General features: G+C 39.5%; 2 protein-coding genes across 7 annotated transcripts in view; one reads left to right on the forward strand and one right to left on the reverse strand.

Annotated features, from left to right (window-relative positions):
• Window positions 1–16,271, forward strand: part of LOC111865268 (uncharacterized protein CG3556) — a 171,173-nt gene that overhangs the window by 89,594 nt on the left and 65,308 nt on the right. The gene's annotated exons all lie outside the window — the stretch shown is intronic.
• Window positions 1–16,271, reverse strand: part of LOC111865269 — a 68,288-nt gene that overhangs the window by 11,544 nt on the left and 40,473 nt on the right. Inside the window, exon 1 of one of the 2 annotated variants that reach the window (XM_023853165.2) lies at window positions 131–201. The exons of the other annotated variant lie outside the window; for it this stretch is intronic. The gene's annotated coding sequence lies outside the window, so the exon portion shown is untranslated. Of the gene's footprint in view, window positions 1–130; window positions 202–16,271 lie in introns of those variants that run through there. 2 annotated transcript variants of the gene reach the window in all.

The following is a 16,271-nucleotide window of genomic DNA, read 5'->3' on the forward strand; positions in this document are numbered from 1 at the left end:
TGCAGTTAATTAGTATCACACAAATTATGAATATGTCGAGTGCACACTTTGCTTCAACCGTAATGCTTCCATTAGCGTCCCTTAAAGCGAAATGCCCCTTATATATATATATATTATATTCTTTACTTACAGAGCTTCGAATTCCAGGCTACACTGTCCTCCTCTGCTGTCTCTTTGCCGTCTTTCCTTTCGATATCTCGGGTTATATAGGCAAGGGTCTGTTTTGACGAACATGAATAATTTGGGCTTCATGATAAGAACTGCCATACAAAGGGGAGTACTTAAAAATGAAGTTCATTTCCTTAATAATTTTTTACAACCTGACTCACTAATGATAAGCACAGGTTGTCACGCGAGTGTATAATGACTTCTTGATAGAAGCGAAATTCTTCACACGAGCCACAAAATCTAGATCCCAAACCCAGATATGTGCTACACACCGATTTGAAGGGCAATAATCATAAATTAGTATGTTCGTATTCAGACGTACTCAAGGTGAACAACCCATTATTCAGTCGTCAGTGTTTTTGATATATAGTCTATTTTCAGTTCGCCATTGTTTCGGCAGAATATACAATGTATTATGACGTATTGAAGGTGGGGACCGATTATTCAGTAAGGATTTATGACTTATAGTCTGGTTTCAGTGTACCATTGTTTCAGCGGAATATTTTACCCTCAATTTCGGCGGTTAGGGCATCTGGTAGCACTTGTTCATGCCCACCAACAATTCAGGTGAACATAATATCTCCATGTTCATTGGTAATGACATGTTTCGTTGTGGTAAACGGGTAGAATTCTCTTTTGTGTGAGAATTGTCCATCTACGGCTTCTGACACAGTGTATGCTACTGTACAGAGTGCCGATGTTTCGGAGCAATATGGAGCATTATTTCTATAGAGGCTTGACGCCCATAGCCTTCGCGTCCGAAGATCATGGCACTGTGATATATATTAGGAGGTTAGGAGCCATTCGGGGTGAAAGATTGCCTCCTTCTTGAAGAGTTTCTGAGGAGAATGCTGCTGCCATATTCACGTTATGACAGCGCGCGCGGTTCAAACCGCGCACAGACCTTCCGTTTGCCCAAATCCTCGGTCAAAATTTGATGCATAGTACTTTTTGGTATTCCCAAAAGCTCCTCGATGAGTCTTGCAGAAACACATCTGTCTGATCCAAGAATTTCGGTCAATTTTTTCGCATTTTCTTCAGTGTGACTTATTCTCGGCTTTGATGCACGCGGAGCGTCTTCAGTGATCTCCCTGCCGTCATGAAATACAGCATATAATCGAAAAATTTTCGAGCGACTCAATCAATAATTACCGTACACGCTTTTCATCATTTCGTACACTTCTCCGGCTGTTTTGCCTAACTTCAAACAAAATTTAATGTCTCTCTGTTCAACCGCCATTTTCTGACGAGCGTCGATTTTGATATATGTATTGTGACATGTTGCGCAACGGAGGACACCCACCTCCCCAGCGGTACGTGGTGGTAACGTAGCGCTCGCGTTACTATGGTAATAGGCGAGTCCCCGCCCCGCCACTCTCCCCACGGTGACGCAACACGGTGACGCGGCACCGCTTCCTGCTGTGACGTGGCACGTAACAGGCCACACAGCCCCTATATAAGAGAGCTGCACTGCCTGCGGAGAGATGTAACGTGGCCATCGCCGAAGACAGTTCCGAGTCTGTCCTCGAGCTACCTCCGAGTTAGTTCCGAGTTAGCCAGCAACCAGTCAGTTGTATTCTGGCATTTGCAGTGTTGTATTTGTGATACTGCAGATAGCAGTAGTTGTGAATCTTTAATTTGGGTGATTGTAAGTGCGAATGTGAAATAAAAGTCGCTATATCAAATACGGCGTGAAGTTATTTGTCGCGTTATACACCCAATACGTGACAATATATATATATATATATACTTCGTTTAAACACATATTAATGAGCATATCTGGTCTCATGGATACCCCAAACTCTATGAGAATATTGCAGAATACATCCCTCTTACAACAAACGTATGCTTTCTTCAAGTCTACGAATAGCAGATGTACCATATCGATGTATTCCAATTTAAATGTAGCCAACATACATAGACCTAACTTCGAGAGATTAAATACATTTAAATATCTAGGTTCAATAATTACATCTGAAAGCAAATAGAATATGTCGTCAACCGATGCTTTCCGCGTTGAAAAAATATGTAAGAACGCGAAAATAATATGTAAAACTGTCGTAAGACTAATTACAATATACAGCAGTGGAATTTGGGCACTCACAGGAAAAATGATATCCACTTTGATGACCTTGGAAAGAAAAAGTTTAAGGAAAATTTATGATCTAAAATGTGAATAAGGAATTTGAAAACAAGGAGTAACCTTGAACTTAAAAATGCATAGAAATCGCCAGATATTTTGAAGAAGGCAGTCTTCTGGGATTTGGCACCGTGTATAAGTGGTGTTAACCGACGTTTCGGAGGAACGTATCGCCTCCATCTTCAGGGTAGAAGAAAAAGTATAAGTAATCTGCAAGCGACAAGACCGTGAGAACGGTAAAAGCAGACAGTTCCTCCGAAACGTCGGTTAACACCACATATACACGGTGCCAAATCCCAGAAGACTGCCTTCTTCATAGTCACCGCCGTGAAAGCCTCAAATCCTACGCCAGATATTTTGTCTGAAATAAAAATTAGATGATTGGATTTCTTGTTGAACGTCTTCAGAATGGAAAATATCCGCATAGAGAAATGGTAAAATGTAAAGGTGAAGTTGTCTATGTAACAGGCCGTAGAGGACCATAGGGTTGTGTGACGTCGAATCTCACATATTTTATAGAAAATCGGTTCACAGATTTCCGTGAAGGTATCAGTCTTAAGCTCCGTCCGCCATTTACCCCCAAAAACTTTCCTAATACGCCATAATGCGGCTGGTAAGATTAGGTGAATTGAAATATCCAATTACCTTTTCGGGGATCGAAATCCCGGCCTTTCAGGTTGTACCTTAGTGCCCCAACAAACTTCTCTACTGCGTGCCCCATATCAAAAATGGTCCTGAACTTCAGACCAGCAGGCAGAAGTGGCGTTGAAAGACCGATGTTGAGATAGTTACGTGATATAGAGGCTGATATAAAAGCTCTAAGTATAAGCAAATGGAGTATAGACGCTTAAGATAGAAAAGAGTGGACATCAATTCGAATGGAAGCTAAGGCTAAAGTGAAGGGCCAAAAAGCCAGGCGATGAAGACGAAGCAGTAGGTGGATGCTGGGGAGATAGGCTTTGAGTAAGGACTTTGAATAGAACTATCTCAGGTTCGCATTCATTGGCGATAATTCTAATCATTTTAATCGAGAGAATTTTTCTTGAAAGGGTGTAAAGATATTATACGAAACTTTTTCTATATTCACGCAAGTAGCTTAACTGATAAAATAAAGAAAAATAAAGTTGTCCCTGTATTTAACTAATTAAGCACTACGTCATGAAGGAGTATAAGGGAGTGGATGTATAGGTCCAAGTTTTCTTGACCTCGGCACCAGTTGTAATTGAGTGGTCAACTTTACTCCCGGGGAAAGTGCCCACGTTACCCATTGGATAGGAGGCTGGGTGGGCCCCAGAGTCAGTCTGGACGATTTTGAGAAGAGAAAATTCTTGAACCTTGCGGGACTCCGAACAACTCCGTCGTCCAGCCCGTAGCCAGTCGCTATGCCATGTGCAATAGCCCCGCTCCCAGCTCAGCTGATATATGTGGAAACTTTATACATTGATAAGTCTCTGTATTTCAATGAGATGTGTAGTTTTTTGTTATGTATTGCCATTGGAAACTCTAAATATTAAAATTCTAAGACTATATTTCGAACGAATTCGAAGATCTGAAGATCTGCGTGTGGATGGGGGTGTTATTTCGAAATTACTGCTGAAGAGATATTTCGGCGTTTGCAGTCACCAATAGCTCCGTCGTGTGAACTCGGCAATACACGTATTGCTCTATAATAGACAGGAAATTTCTTCTATACATTTGTGTCTCTTTTATGAAGTCAATGAAGTCACTGCCGGACGTAATAAACAGAAGGTTGGCGATAATTCATAATAACTTGACATTGTTCACAATAAATGCAAAAATTCAGGTGATAGGGTTCTGTGACAGTTTGAAATTATGTTTCAAGTACCTGCACACAGGTTGACCATGTAAATTATTCCTTTTGTAATATTTCACTGAGAGAATGACGTAAAGCTTTTGTTTTAAGATCTAGTCTAATACATAATCGTTAAATATATAACATAGAGTCTGACTTGCATTTACGGTTGAATAATTCGAGATATCATACTGTATTGTTTCACTAGAATCAGACGTAGGAATTGCATAACACATGACACATATTCCAAGCATAAGTGTGTAGTTTTGTGTGCCATATGGATACTAGTGAATTACGAGTGTTGGAAGTTTTTAGCTAGTAAATCATAATGCAAGGACACCCTCTAACATTTCAATGTATTATAATGAGAAATGCTGTCCATTAAGAATCGGAGAATTGTGGAGATTTTCGAAAGAAGAACGTAGAGAAATCTTCAAAGTTGTACATGTGTTATCTAACGACATATGAATTCAAAGTGTCAAAACCTACTGAATTCATCGATAGGATAACGCAAAATATGACTGAAACATTCGTATACATATACAGGCTGTCCGGATGAGAGGCATCCAAAATAGAATTCATTGTACACATTAATGCGTTACACCATTACAAATGGAAACTATCAGAGTTCTTCTGCGTACATAACTATCCCTATAAATTTAAATGTGGGCTCCCTTGGTGAAACGACCAATATCCTTACTTGAAGCATGTTTCATGTTAACGGTAACCACAGCGACCCTTATGCGCGTTTTCAGGTGTTGAAGGTCGTTGGTCATAACCTGGTAGACAATGTTCTTCACATAACCCCACAAGAAAAAATCCACGGGTGTTAAATCTGGCGACCTAGGAGGCCAAGCAATTGGTCCACCTCTGCCAATTCATATCCCAGCCATCTCCCTGTCCAAGTGAGTCCTAACATGGTGGCGGCGTATGTGCGTAAGCCGGTGCAAAAAATAATTGCATAGTTTATAAACCAGACACGTGTATGACAATTAGTTTCCGAGATATACGTTTTTTTTTTATTTCGGATACCTTTCATCCGGAGTCCCTATATTTCTTAGGACAATTGTTCTCAAACAATCGTTGTAATAGGGATTTCATCCGTTGGGTGGTGTTAAAAGTGTTGACAAATATGTACATATTTTAATATGGTCAGTTACAGTCAAGAGGCCAGATTCCTAAGATGTTTGTCCACCTCAAACTGGCAAGCGCAGCTTGATATAGATATTTGTTCTAGAAAGGCAGGACATTACACAGTGTGTCGAACGAATTATCAGCGTTTGACACACGTTTCTTTAGTGTTGGCTCTCATTTATTTTCATTTTCCTGACATGAGCCTTTGTTGACGACGGTGACGAAACGAGGCAGGAAATGAGGCATATATGAACATGGTTAAGGAGAACTTGTGCGGTTTGCATGTCATGCAAGCATGCAGGGAATTTGTGCAGTTGCTTTGAAATTTAAATCTCTACAGAAATTGTCATACACCAATGACATGGAAATGTAAATGTTAATATTACGGCCGCCTATATCAGTGGACGCGCTAAAGCATGAACTTCGCTCGCTCGNCTTCACATTAATTTCTTCAAAGCAACTGATGATACACTTTTAATTTACTTCACCACGGCTTGGCGCGTCCTCAGGTTGCGGATGGAGGAGACGCCCTTCAGTTTTGGAGAGAAGCTGCGAATATATTGAATAAGCAGTCGTGGACAGCCTACAAGAGGTGGTCCTCCAGCTTGGGGGTTGGGTGTGAGGCTAACAACTCCTCACCGTAAAAAATAGTTATGTTACGAAAATGAACACAAAGCCTCGGACCTGGACGGATTCCTTGGATAAACGGAAAAGTATATGAGATTTGGCACTTAGAATGTTCGAAGTTTGTATAGGGTAGGTTCGCTCAGGGCAGTGGCAGAAGAAATCTTAAATTTTTGTTAGATTTAGCGGGAGAACAGGAGGTCAGATGGGACGTAGGTGGCATTGCACCAGAAGGAGACTATACATTTTTCTATGGAAAGGGGAATGTAAATCATGAATTAGGTACAGGTTTTTTCGTAAATAAGAGAATCTTATCAGCAGTTAAGAGGGTAGAGTTCGTTAGTGATAGGATATCATATACAATACTAAAAGGTCGCTGGTGTGATATCATTGTTATGAATGTTCATGTCCCAACAGAGGATAAAATTGATGACATAAATGATAGATTCTATGAAGAACTAGAACATGTATTTGATAAATTCTCGAAGTACCCTATGAAAATTATCTTAGGAGATTTCAATGCCAAAGTAGGGAGGGAAGACATTTTCAAACTAGCAATTGGGAATGAGAGTTTGCATGAAATTAGTAATGATAATGGAGTTAGAGTAGTAAACTTTGCCACATCCAAAAATATTACTGTCAAAAGTACAATGTTCCCACATCGTAACATTCATAAATTTACTTGGACATCTCCTGAAGAGGAGATGCACAGTCAAATAGACCATATTTTGATAGATAGGAGACGGCATTGAAGTATACTTGATTTCCGATCATTCAAGGCAGCAGATTGTGGTACTGACCACTACCCGGTGGTGGCAAAGGTTAGGGAAAAACTGGCAGTGAGGTTCAATCTCAAGAAATGAAACGAGGTAGAGGGAAAGGGGCAGTATTGTGTTGAAATCTCAAATAGGTTCTCGGCTTTGGAAAACTTGGACACTGAGGTGGATATTAATAAAACTTGGGAAACTATTAGAGAGAAAATAAAAATGTCTGCCAAAGACAGTCTAGGTTATTATGAACCGAAGAAGCATAAGCCATGGTTCGATGAAGGATGCTCAAAATTTTTAGACCAAAGAAAGCAGGCCAAATTGCAATGGTTACAGGATCCAAGCGAGCTAACTGGGGATAATCCTAACAATATAAAACGTGAAATCAGCAGGAATTTCAGCAACAAACAGAGGGAATATCTGAAAGACAAAATTGATGAGCTTGCAATGAACAGTACGAACAAGAACATTAAGAGACCTGTATAGAGGAATAAATGACTTTAAGAGGGGTTACCAGCCTAGCAGTAACTTGGTGAAGGATGAGAACGGTGTTCTGCTTGCAGATTCCCATAACATTTTGAATAGGTGGAGGAACTACTTCTCTCAGTTATTGAATGTACATAGGGTGTGATGTTAGGCAGACAGAAATCGATACAGCTGAGCCGTTAATACCTGATCTTAGCCTTTTTGATGTCGAAAGTGCTATTGCAAAATTGAAACGGTACAAATCGCCAGGTAGTGATCAAATTCCGACAGAACTTATTCAAGCAGGAGGCAAAATATTACGTTCTAAGATCCACAATCTAATTATTTTTATTTGGCATGAGGTAAAATTGCCTGATCAGTGGAAGGAGTCTAGTATTGTACCAGTTCACAAGAAGGGTGATAAAACTGACTGTAGTAATTATTGGGGGATATCTGCTATCAACTTCATACAAAATTTTATCCAATATTCTTCTCTCAAGGTTAAGTCCATATATAGATGAAATTATTGAGGATTATCAGTGTGGGTTTCGATGAAACAGATCAACTACAGTTCAGATCTTTTGCATTCGTTAGATTTTGGAGAAAAAATTGGAGTACGATGAGACAGTACATCGGCTATTTATAGACTTCAAGAAACCTATGATTCAGTTAGGAGGGAAGTATTCTACAATATTCTTATATAGTTTGGGATACCCATGAAACTAGTTAGGTTGATTAAAATGTGTTTAAAAGAACCGTATAGTAAAGTCGGTGAGTTAAACATTTGTCTGATAAATTTCCTATCCAGAATGGTCTAAAACAAGGAGATGCTTTATCGCCACTCATTTCAACTTTGCTTTAGAATATGCAATTAGGAAGGTCCAGGGAAACCAGGTGGGACTGAAATTAAACGGGACACATCAGCTGTTGGCCTTGCCGATGATGTGAATCTACTGGGTGATAATGTAGATACCACAAAGAAAAGCGCACGAACTTAATTGACCCAAGTAAAAAGGTTGGTCTAGAAGTAAACACAGATAAAACTAAGTGTATGTTGCTGTCTCGTCACCAAAATGCAGGAAAAAATCATGACATAATGATAGGAAACAGATGTTTTGAACATGTGGCACAGTTAAGTTATTTGGGAACAACGATAACAGATCGAAACCTGATTTAGGAGGAAATTAAGAGGAGATTGAACTCGGGTAATGCTTGCTACCATTCAGCCCAGAACCTTTTGTCTTTTCGTCTGCTATCCCAAAACGTAAAAATTAGAATATTCAAAGCTATAACTTTTGCCTGTTGTTCTGCATGGGTGTGAAACTTGGTCTCTGACATTAAGGGAGGGACATAGACTGAGGGTGTTTGAGAACAGGGTGTTGAGGAGAATATTTAGACCGAAGAGAGACGAAGTGACAGGAGGTTGGAGAAAGCTGCATAATGAGGAGCTTCATGACTTGTACTCTTCTCCAAGTATAATTAGAATGATCAATCAAGACGGATGAGGTGGGCAGGGCATGTAGCACGAATGGGGGAGACGAGGAATGCGTATAGGATATTGATGGGAAAGCCATGAGGAAAGAGATCACAGGGAAGACCAAGGCGTAGGTGGGTGGGCAATATTAAAAAGGATCTTAGAGAGATAGGATGGGATGGTATGGATTGGATTGATTTGGCTCAGGATAGGGACCATTGGAGGGCTCTTGTGAACATGGTAATGAACTTTCGGGTTCCATAAAATGCTGGGAAATTCTTGAGTAGCTGCGGATTTGGCAGCTCCTCCAGAATGACTCAGCTCCATGAGTAAGTAAGTTGCTTCATGTAATGATTGTAACAATTATGCCGGTACTTTTTAAAAGGAACTGCGGACTACACTGGTCCATAAGCTGTAGCAGACGGATGGCATTATGTGTTAAGACCAACTGACGGGCACTGTCGCTAGTGAATTGTCTTCATTTGGATGAGAAGCTGGAATATGTAGTAGAAGAAGCGTCTTACGAGAAAAATTTTATTTCAATTTTGTCTCTCTTGTGGACAAATATTCGCAAAACAACTATTTGAATGTATACGTCTAGGTCATTCGAAGCGCTGTTTCTCATCTGTGTAATGTGACATTTAGAGCCACTGCTAGGGAACGAATCGGCAGACATTATCTCGTGACTCAAGAGCTCAACAATTAAAGGACATCCATTGCTATGCAACGGACCAATAAACACGTATTCTTGACAAGAGAATACGGTGTTATCCATGGAGTCCGTGCCGAGGGCACAGTCAGAAAACAGGCGGGAGCACAACAAGGTAGTGAAGTGTGGTTAGAAGTCGAGAGTCTCCAGTCGAAAATGATAGTGTGTCAGACAGTGACTTGTGAACTGTTGTAATCAGTTGTGTAAAGGTCCAATAAATTCTAGCATCAAATCCAAAACCAGTGTTAATAGTCACGCAAACACCGGATACGTGTCAATATGATGCTGGCAAACTGTTCTTCAATGTCCGGTTTTCATCACTAGACTAATTACACCGCTGTCAAAGCTTTCCGTAGTTTTTCCAGAATCCAATTTATTTTCAGAAAATTTTTCCGAACACCATTTTCGTAGTTTTTGCTCCGCAGGTCCCACCGGTCCTACACTTAACTCTAAAGCCACCTTTATATAGTTTCTCAAGAAAGTAGGTTGAAAATGCAGAATAAGATAGACGCGATATATTGTACATAAAATTTTTGGAAGCAAAGAAATAAATAGGTATTTTTAGTTAACGACGCGTGATCGAGAAGCCCACTTACGGTATGATGGGAATATAGTTGGTTTCTTAAGATATAAAATGCAAGGGTCTGACTGAGGGTAAGTCTGTTAGGCGCTTTTGTGTTGAAGATTATGCACGTTCATGTTCGTTTGGACAGGAAGTTTATTTAAACTGAATATTTACCAGATACCGCAGGATTAGGATTTTCACACCGGTGAAATCGAACACTTCTTTCCTCTGGGATACAACGCCGTATAGTGCGTTGAAATTGAACCAATGTTTCGGAAGAACTTGTCGACTCATTCTTCATGAAGATGACAGGGATTACGTTACACAAATACATACAAGAGTTTCTGGTTATCAATCTGCCGTAACTCACTGGATACTTATGCAAATTGTTTTCAACAAAGGCTATAGAGAAAACAAAACACACTTCTACGTCATACATGATTGTTACATAAACCTTGACGGTTTTGCAGATAATTAAAGTAAAATGATGCAATATGTACGCTTCAACTCTGAAGGTGGAGGCAGCTGTGTCCTCCGAAACGTCAGTGAAGTACCAGACTACCAGGCGTCACTTCCCAGAAGAAGATACTCTTCAAGACATTGGACAGTAGATTATTCGCCAGAAGTTTTGTGTTTCCATACGAACTAAAAGTGTGTAGCTTGTGATAAAACGACCGGTTCACTATTTTATTAACCTATGATTTAATTATTTTCATGCAAAGGGAATTCTTCGGTCGTTAAACACAATAGTGTCTCATTTCCATTCCATAATTGGTCTTCTTGCAGTGTAACGCAGTCCAGTACCAATAGAATATTTTCTTAAAATTGGCCCAATAGTTGATCTCTTACTTCTAACAATTCTGCATTATTTAACGAAAAAAAAATGCTATGCTCATACCGGTTGGTTCCAGGTATTACGTTTGATAAAAATTAACGATCCGTACACAAAAGCTTTTCAGGTAGATAATCAGCGAGTTGATTTCATTTATGCGCTAAAATTCTCGCCGGAAGAGATAAAGAGTGTTAATTTAAGTGTCAGCTGTTTTATACAATACATATTTCTAAAAATAAACATTAATTAATTCAACTAATTTATTTACTTAAACCATTCCTCTTATACCTTACTGTACCTAGGTTGTTTTTCCATTTTGATCAATTTACAGAAGGTAGGACTCCTTGAATGAGCGATCAGCCCGTCGCAAGGCCTCTACCTAAACACAGGGCAACACAGACACAGAATAAACACATACCAAATATCCATGTATTTTGTGGGATTCGAACCCACGATCCCGGCTTCAGAGGGAGGGAAGACCGTGACCAGCATTAAACTGTTATACAATATATTTATCTCAGTCCACACGTCATTGCTCTGTGGTACACGTAGGCTCTATATTTTACACAGGAAAATGCTTTAATCGGAGCAAGGAAAGCGTAGTCTGTATAGCGACTGCCTAGGGGTTGGACGACCGAGGTGTCGGAGTTCGAGTCCCAGTAGTGTCTAGAATTTTCTTTTCTCCGCATCATCCAGACCGGTTCTGGGGCCCACCCAACCAACTATCCAATGGATACCGGGGGTTCTTTCCATGGGGTTAGAGCGGCCGAGGCGTGGACTGGCCATTCCTACTTGCGCTTTAGGCTTAGTGTAACTGATTGAAAGCCAGTACTTCAATTTGAGGAACAGTAAAATTCATTTTGTGTAAACTCTAAAAGGAACAAAATACTCGTAATTTGAAACTCATACAAAATTATTTCATTAATAGTACGTATTTATTTAAGTCTTAATTTATGCTGCAGCAAAAGAAGTTAATGTAAACGTTTCCAGCCCTCTTGTGGATCGGTATGGAAAATATTCATATAAAATTATTCAAGGAAGGGGTCTTTCTTTAATATAAATCTTCATTACCGATACGTTATTTATTTTAAAATAAGTGTGAAATTGACATTTAGTGTATCCAGTTTTCTTCCTTCCTTCTTTACCTTGAAAAAATAAATGTAGACTTACGAGATGTTCTTGCTCTCTTTGTGTCTGTATTAGTGTCCCCGTAGCATCTCTTAAACATTTGAACCAATCTTTATGAAATTAATGAAATATATATCATGACACCTGAACCCATCCGAAGGACCTAGTTGATAAGTACTTCCCATCAATATTACCAACATTACACCCTCTAAAATTTCTGAAGTAAAACCTTAATATCACTTTAATACCTATACTAATTTTAATGAAATTTGTTGCCTATATCATACGACAAGAAACATCTGAATGACGAGCTTCATAAATCCCTCCGATTAGTAATACCAATATTACGGCTTCTAAATTTTTTGTAATGATAACGGTAATGTTGCTTAAATGCCTTAACCGATCGTCATGAAACTCTTACACATATCGTGAAACATGAGTCCATTTCAACGGCACAATTCATAAAACCGTTCCATCAGAAATACCAACATTACAGCCTTTCAGATTGTTGAGGTATAACCGAAATATTGCTTGAGTGTCTGTACCAGTCTTCATGAAACTATTTGTCATCTCACCTGAGTACATCTGAAGGGCGCGTTAAAAATCATTACCCTTAGCAACACTAACATTACAGTCATTCAAACTGCTGAGGAAAATCCATAATATAGCAACAGGATGCTTAAATATAATATTGTAAATTTATAAATTTAATTTTTAAATAGCAGACGAGAAGATAAGATGTTATGAACAAAATATTAAATATTCTCAGAATCTTATATCCTGTTAACTTCAGTAATGTCACTTTGATCTCTTAGTGTCATTCGCAGTCGCATGATCTTGGCCACAATTTCACAGTATCTGTTTACAATGTTATAATTTTATTCTTTTTAAAATCTGGACGTTAACACAACAAATATTTCAAAATAAACTAATCTAGTTGCTTACATAGGTTTTATTTGAAAGTGCTACAGCTTTCGGTCCATAATTTACACCATTGTCAGGCAGTTTCATTAAATAAGGCTCGTGTTATTGAAATATCCTAATGTGGATCAGTATTAGTGTTATCATTATAATCATCATATTAATATAATTATCGTGTTAATAAAATTATAAAAGATTGAACATTTTTAAAATTTTCTCGCCGTTACAACGTAAAATTCTGTGTTATCTGTCGTGTAGTGTAAGTGGTGTTCATATTTAAATATATTAGGCTATTCTTTTACGTCGAAACCCATAGGAATAATTCCAAAGAATTCCACCCACGTGTGTAGTTAACCTTGAAGGAACAGTTGTCAGTAAAACTGTCTGTGAAGAGAATAAGGCTGATGTTTTACAATAATTACTACAGTAAGATTTATTACCCTTGTGTGATATTGTTTGTTTCCACTGCTGAGGCAAACCTTCCTACTGCAAATAGAATTACTCAGTTCACGGAACTAAGAAGGAGCCGGGATAGCATAGACAGTATAGCGACTGGTACCTGTGTAACATTCCACATGAAAACTTTCTTCAAGGTGTGGACTCCAAGTCCAACCCCGAAGCTGTAAGACCACTCTTTGATTGCCCTTCACTACTCCTTTTTGAAAATATTCGCGCCTAAGATCCACAATGTAAGATCCACTCGCAATGCAAGGAAGCGCAGAAAGTGACTGTAGCAATGTTGCTTTCATTTATAGCCTTTTATGAAAAGCTTTTATGTGAACTTTAACAATGGAGCACAGTTGTAATATCTAAATACACTTTCCACTGAGTAAAATACTGCGGAGCCCGTTACATTTAATGAGTTACTTTCCAGCCGACAAAGCAAGAGATATATATATTGTTACGTTTACAGTGTTATATAGGGATATAAAAACTGTCATTTGTACAATTAATGTATTTCTGGACATTATACATATTCCTGTTTCTATTTAAAACATACAACGTTTCGGAGACTGGATTCTGTCTCCGTCTTCAGATGAGTAGTTTTCACTTGAAGGCGGGGACATAATCCAGTCTCCGAGACGTTGCGAGTTTTATTTAAAAAAAAAACAGAACGATGGATAATGTCCAGAAACACACTAATTATATTAATATACCATGGTCACAAATTTCTACATCTTAGTAATTATGGTTTTGTTGCGCTGCTGTTACTGCTACATCTCTAAGCTGAAATAAACTGCTCTTTCAATAAGCGAAATTTTGTTCATGCTCTTCACTGGAATGGGTAAGAGCAATTTTCCAATATTGTCCAGAACGCGCCCACCAATTCTTGCCCTGGCTAGGGTAGGTCTAACTACTACCATCTAGCACCTATTTATCAGTTTATTTTGGACAGTGGATTGTAAAGGATGAGAAAGGTACTTAAAATACCGTAAAATTAATTCGATTGGTAAGAAGAAATTTGAAACACGTAAAATTTAGAGATAAAATGCAAAATAATCTATCAGAACCATTTGGAGCGTTAATGAGCCTAAGATAAAAGATGCCTTCTCATGTATTTCATTTAGCTTAACATAAAAATCCCCCTCGTTGGTGTCTCCACCTTATCGTGGTGAGGGGGTTTGAGTATGCCAAGGACCCTGAGAGCTATACCAGCGGNAAGAGAAACCACTTGTGTCGCCAAGACTCTTGTGTGTGTGTGTGTGTGTGTGTGTGTGTGTGTGTGCGTGCTCCAGATCCTTTTCCCCCTACCTCGCCCATCCACGTCTTATTCTTTTGTTGTGTTCTCATTAACTGTGGCCCCTTGTTCAGCTCTCGATATTGGATCTCTAGTAAACATGACCTGTATGAAACCCGAATCTTTTCATCATATCAAGAGGAGCTGTACAACATGTCATTTGGATGTCCCGGGCTCAGATCTCGACTCGGAGGCCGCCTATGCTTACTGAGATTGTTCCTCATTCCCTGAAAACAGATGCCGAGAATGTATAAGGGGTGGGCCTTCTTGGCCCTTGCACCGTGACCGTGCAGCTAATACCACATTTGTCAATACAGAACACACAGAACACAGCGCAGCTGCTGTTTATTGCCGTCGTCTCTAGCAACCTCTGTTTACTCGCTTTGCATAGCGACCAGTGTGCTTGGACTCTTCGCACTTCGGCTCCGCTCGGCACGTCACCGCTGGAGGGGGGGGGGGTCTCCATAGCTCAATGCGTCACAATATTAATACAACGAGGCTTCTTGCAAAACTTCGCTTCTATGACTTATGTGAGCTATGAGAAAATCAAAATTTTCTTTCAGCTGTAAACGAAAATAGTCTTCGTAGATTCTCCAGTGATTGAGGTTAGCTCTTTCTAAACGACCCAACAGATTAGGCTTCTTCCCCCCTCATCTGAGGATGGGAACAGATCCAGTTTCCGAAACTTGTGTCTCTAGTTTCTAGAGCGTCGGGCGATATACAAAGTGGTCCAAAGGACTCAGTGCAAATGATATTCATAAGTAAATTTTTCCTATTTAAGGTGGGAAGTGTTTGTCGCTTAAAGTGGTGCACGACTGGATGGCAAACGTTTCGCTGATGACGAGGAGGTTGAAACGGAGTTGCGGAAGTGGATGAGACAACAATCAAAAGACTTCTATGCTGCGGGTTTCGAGACACTGGTAAAGCGATGGGAGAAGGGTGTCAGTGTTGGTGGAGGATACTTCGATAGTTCCTTTTTAATGTTCGAATATCACATGTTTTACATTTTATATCCATTTGTGACCCATTTACTGACTCTCCTCGGTACATCGAGAGCAGAAATGAAGCGAAGATATTGTCTCTGTCTCTCTCTTCGCTTACTTTATGAATAATTCGGACTACCATAACTTCACTTGAACGAAATCCACCCCCCCCCCGTCACTGCCAGTGTGGCGGTGGACTCTCAGTGCACTAAATCGGAAGTTTAATGGACGTTAAAAATTGTGCTCACTCTCTTAATTACCTAGTTTTCATCGAGTGTCGGTGCTTGAAAATGAGACAATGAAATGCAGACCAACGGTTGTTTCTTTGAAAGTGAATAATTTGCTAGTTTTCTATGGGTAATACACTGGGCTCGTTTCTGGTTACGCGACTCCAACTCACTATTCCGTATATCTGAAACCTGCAGTTCTTTTTTTTTCTTCTTGGTACATACAAAATTTACTGTAAAAAATATTATTTACTGATGCGTTGTCATAGCCTCGTTTGTATTGCTTGGCACTGTGTAGGAAGATTCCCAATAAGGCATGTTTTCCCTAAACTCAGTGCCCTCGTGAAGATGTGTTGCTGTCCAAAGGAAGCTTTGAGACGTCATTGTAACTTATGCTATTTGACTTATCACAAAATAAAACCTTAAGTATCATGGAGAGATGAAATTTCTGGCATCCAGAATATTGTAACAGATTTCATCAACGCATTACCACGCAAGAGGTCCGTAAACACGGTCCAACACGCAACAATGAATGAGCACACGCAGTGAAGAATAGCAGTGGCACGCACACAGGAAGACTACA

Source organism: Cryptotermes secundus, unplaced genomic scaffold (genome assembly GCF_002891405.2).
Source record: "Cryptotermes secundus unplaced genomic scaffold, Csec_1.0 scaffold1901, whole genome shotgun sequence".
In the NCBI taxonomy this organism is placed as follows: domain Eukaryota; kingdom Metazoa; phylum Arthropoda; class Insecta; order Blattodea; family Kalotermitidae; genus Cryptotermes; species Cryptotermes secundus.